Here is a 5,220-nt window from a genome sequence, read left to right as displayed (position 1 = left end):
TAGCCCTTGATTCCGAAACGGTGTGCACCTCTCATTGGTGTGACACGAAGATAAGCCTTTTCGCCAGGTTGATAGACCATATCTTGATGATGACGGTCATACTGACTCTTCTGACGAGACTGAGCAGCCTTCAGATTCTCATGACTAATGCGGACTTGATCTTCGGCATGTTGAATAATATCCGGACCGAAGAGTGATCGTTCCCCAGTTTCTGACCAATTCAGAGGAGTCCGACACCTTCGCCCATACAATACTTCGAAAGGGGCCATCTTCAGACTAGCTTGATAGCTATTGTTGTACGAGAACTCGGCATACGGGAGAGATTCCTCCCATTTCTTACCGAAAGAAATGACACAAGCTCGAAGCATGTCCTCGAGAATTTGGTTGACTCGTTCAACTTGTCCCTGGGATTGAGGATGAAATGCAGTGCTGAAGGACAGATGAGTCCCCATAGCCTTCTGAAAACTTTCCCAGAATTTTGAAGTAAACAAGCTGCCACGGTCCGAACTGATCACCAACGGAATACCGTGCAGTGAAACAACTCTTGACATATAAAGATCTGCCAGCTGACTAGCATTAATCGTTTCTTTGACGGCCAGGAAATGTGCAACTTTGGACAGTCGATCAATGACGACAAGAATAGCATCATTACCTTTCTGAGACCTGGGAAAACCAGTGACGAAGTCCATTTCAACATGGTCCCATTTCCACTCGGGAATAGAGATAGGTTGCAGAGTTCCAGCAGGCTTTTGGTGCTCTGCCTTGATACGCCGGCATATATCACATTCTGCCACATAGCGTGCAATGTCTTGTTTCATATTGGGCCACCAGAATCTTTGCCGGATGTCTTGGTACATCTTGGTACTACCCGGGTGAATAGACAATGGTGTGTCATGAGCTTCTTCCATCACCTTCCCAGTCATCCTGAGATTTTCCTTCTTATTTGGAACGAATAGGCGACCCTTGAAATACAAGGCGCCACCTTCATCAACAGTGAAAAAGGAGGGTTTACCCTTTGCAATATAGCTCTTAATCCTGTCGACATCATCGTCAAAGTTTTGTATATTCTTTATGGAGCTCACAAGATCTGGTTCAACCACTAGGTTACTGAGGGAACCCTGATTAACAACACGAAGGTTCATCTTTTGATACTCTTCAGGGGGAGGAACAAGGTAACCCTGAGGAACAATGTGGAGGTTCAGCTTACGGAATTCCTCTTGCAGACGATCGTGAACCTGATGAACCTGGAGGTGGTTGCAGTATGACTTGCGACTTAAGGCATCAGCCATTACATTAGCCTTGCCAGGGGTATATGATATACTACAGTCAAAATCTGCTATACGCTCCATCCATCTTTGTTGACGCAGGTTCAGCTCCGGTTGAGTGAACAAGTACTTCAGACTTTGATGGTCGGTGTAGATTTCACAGCGATTACCGACAAGGTATTGTCGCCATTCCTTCAATGCATGAATGACTGCGGCAAGCTCGAGATCATGAACTGGGTAGTTCTCTTCATGAGCACGCAGTTGACGTGAAGCATAAGCGATCACCTTGCGATCCTGCATTAGGACACAACCTATTCCTTGACGAGAAGCATCACAGTATATGACGAAATCCCTTTTTGTATCTGGAGGAGCAAGTACTGGAGCGGACGTCAGTTTGTCCTTGAGTGCCTGGAAACTTTCCTGACATTTATCAGTCCATTCATACTTAACACCTTTGTGAAGCAGGTTGGTTAAGGGCTTCGCAATCTTGGAGAAGTTCTCGACGAATCGACGGCAATAGCTGGCGAGTCCGAGAAAACTTCTGACTTGCTTGACATTCTTTGGGGGAGTCCAGTCAAGAATAGCTTGAATTCGTTCGGGGTTGACCGCAATACCATTCTTGGAAATCACATGACCAAGGTAAGTCACTTCATCTAGCCAGAACTCACATTTGGAATACTTCGCATAGAGTTTATGCTCCCGAAGCTTATCCAGTACAAGACGAAGATGTTCAGCATGCTCTTCTTTGTTCTTCGAAAACACCAGAATATCATCCAGATATACCACGACAAATTTGTCGAGGTAGTCCATGAATATATAATTCATCAATCGAGAGAAAGTTGCCGGTGCATTGGTTAAGCCGAAGGACATGACGGTGTACTCGTATGATCCATATCGAGTAACAAAGGCGGTCTTTGGAATATCCTCCTTGCGAACACGGATCTGGTGGTATCCCAATCTCAAGTCGAGCTTAGAGAAAACGGTGGAACCAGCAAGTTGATCATACAAATCATTTATCCGCGGGAGAGGATATTTGTTCTGAATAGTGGCCTGGTTGATAGGACGATAGTCTTGAACCAATCGATTTGTCCCATCCTTCTTCTTAACAAAGAGAGAAGGTGCTCCCCAAGCAGAGGAACTCGGACGGATGAAACCCAGACGGAGCGAGTTGTCAATTTCTTGCTTAAGTTCAAGGAGTTCATGTGGTGGCATTTTATAAGGACGCTTGGCAATAGGAGTGGTACCGGGTACCAAGTCAATGACAAACTCGACAGCTCGAGCAGGGGGAATCCCCGGAAGTTCTTCTGGGAAGACATCTTGGAACTCTCGGACCACTGGAATGTTTTCAATCCCTTCAAGAGGCGACGCATTTAATGCATTCAAGGCGTACAACCGTGCCTCAGCATTACGGACGAGATGAGCATGGTAGCTTACGAGTTCATCTGAAAGGTGTAGGAGGTGGACGGTTTTGGTGGCACAAACGATCGATGCCGTATGAGCCTTCAACCAGTCCATCCCCAATATGAGGTCAATGTTGGATGACTTTAGTAGGATGGGGTTGGCAAGGAATTCTAATCCTTCAATTTCAACTGGAACATGGGGGCAAACCACAGAGGTTCGGCATTCGCCCCCAGGGGTGTTTACCACTATCGGGAGGTTCATCTCTTCGCTCCTAATGTCATGCATGTATGCAAAATTTTCCGACATAAAGGAATGCGATGCTCCTGTATCAAACAATACAGAAGCAGGTACTGAGTTAACGAGAAGTGTACCCATCACGGTAGCAGGCTGGTCTTGAGCTTGACCCATATCAATGTTGTTGGCCTGACCACGAACATAAGCAGGCTTAGCGTTGAAGTTGCGGTTCTGGTTGTTGCCACGGCCAGTTGCGGGAAGTGCCAGCTGATTCTGATTCTGCCTGCAGTCTCTAGCACGGTGACCTGGACGGCCACACTTGAAGCACAGCCCGTCCTCAGGACGGGATGGAGGAACTCGAGGTGGTGGAGCTGGAAGCCTCGGCTGCCTAGGTGGTGGAGGAGGCAGGCGAGGTGCAGCATAGGACGGCCTCGGAGTAGGAGCAGGTGCATGGTACATGTTGTTGGGGATCCAGATCTTCCGCTTCTGTGCAGATGAGCCCGAAGATGAGCCCATGTCACGGTTGCGCTTGCTGCTATCTTTGTATTCCTGCAGACCAGTCTCAACCTGAATAGCCTTGTTCACGAGGGTGGCGAAATCAGCATAGTCCTGAACGAGGAGTGTGAGCTTGATATCAGGGTGGAGGCCTTCACGGAACTTCTCCTGCCTGCGTGCATCAGTCGCAATGTCTTCTTCAGCATAGCGAGATAATTCCAGAAATTCCCGCTGATAAGCATCCACAGTCTTGTTGCCCTGGACTAAGTTGCGGAACTCACGCTTCTTCCGGTCCATGATTCCCTGGGGAATGTATCGAGCACGGAAAGCAGCCTTGAACTCTTCCCAAGTGATGATAGCTCCAACGGGCTGAGAGCGCCTGTGGCTGTCCCACCATTGAGCAGCGGGACCCTTCAGAAAGTATGCGGCAAAGTTGACATAGCTCTCCAGGGGCACATTGGCAGACTCTAGCTCATAAGAAATGTCACGGAGCCAGTCATCAGCATCTAGAGGCTGAGTTGAGCTGCGGTAGATCGCAGGGTTGAGACGGCAGAAGTCTTGCAGTGTCACGCCTTGTGGTTGGTTCATGTTTGGCCTTTGAAACTGATCCATGAGCCCTTGCATAAACTGGCGGTTCAGCTCAAACTGTTGGATCATCCCCGCCATATACTCAGGAGGCGGGGGTGGTGCATCGTTGGCACGGCCACGCGGGCGGCCAGCTGGTCTAACCATCCTGTTAAATATTTAGCAGGGGTAGTTTAGCTTAAGTAATCGAAAGGCATCGCACGCATTCATGAAGTATTCAAGCATAATGAAAGGGAAATGCGATAGATACTCCATAGTAGTTGAGTTCGACATACACACCCATACATAAGTTCGATTACAGACTAACGATTAAAAACTCGAAATTTGGCGATAGCCCGGACGCATTTGACGATACCCTAGACTCAGTAGGCGGCGCGCAGGCACGCGGTGGAAGAGTACCACAACGAGATGTAGCGATAAGGCTACATCAACGTCGGAGAGGACGATCGAATCCTGGTAGCTGGCGGTGATAGAAGGTAGGGACAGGACCCTGTGTCCCGTTGTGACTCTGATGAGGGTACCGCATCCAGTCGAGCAGCTGAGGTCCAAGTGCAGGGGTTCTACCCCCAACATCAGTCCACTCGAGAGCTGATGGTAGCTCTGTCCTGCTCGGCTCGCGGATGCGCATAGGTGGAACCCTCGGACAGTGTGATGGCTGCAGCTCTGTCAACGCGTCGTAAAGACGAGCGCGTGTAGCATACAACTCCACAGTCAGAGCTCGGAAAGCACGATCCATTGCCTCAGTGTACTGCACCAGAATCCGCGCGTCGTACCGACGCGTCACGTAGGGGGCGCAGACAGCGACGTAGGAACGGTCGCTGCGCTCCCGAACGTCAGAAGCGTAGGCAGTGAGATCAGACCCAGTCTCATCCCCAGCAGGAGCATGCGGGATGTATCTGAAAGGGCTCTCCTCCAGGTGAGGGTACGCTCCACGGAGTCGGGTGATGGCGATGTAGGCCGCATCGTGGACGGCCATCTCGACCGACACTCCAATACCACAGAACACGTGGCGCTCGAGGGTCTCGCCGCCCCTCTGGTCGAAGATGCGAACCTCAGCCTGGTACTGGTACTGGTTGTACTCGCGGAAATCCTCGAACACAGTGTACTCGGGGTACCAGCGATATCCCAGCCTGGTCAGGAGATCGACCAAAATGGCCGGGAACCCAGTCGTCTCGGTGGCCTGTGTCAGGCGCACGTGCTGTCTTGCGGGACGCATCTGAAAATAAGATTGACGAATGTC

Source organism: Hordeum vulgare, chromosome 6H (genome assembly GCF_904849725.1).
Source record: "Hordeum vulgare subsp. vulgare chromosome 6H, MorexV3_pseudomolecules_assembly, whole genome shotgun sequence".
Lineage (NCBI taxonomy): Eukaryota > Viridiplantae > Streptophyta > Magnoliopsida > Poales > Poaceae > Hordeum > Hordeum vulgare.
Note: the sequence above shows the minus strand (reverse complement) of the source record.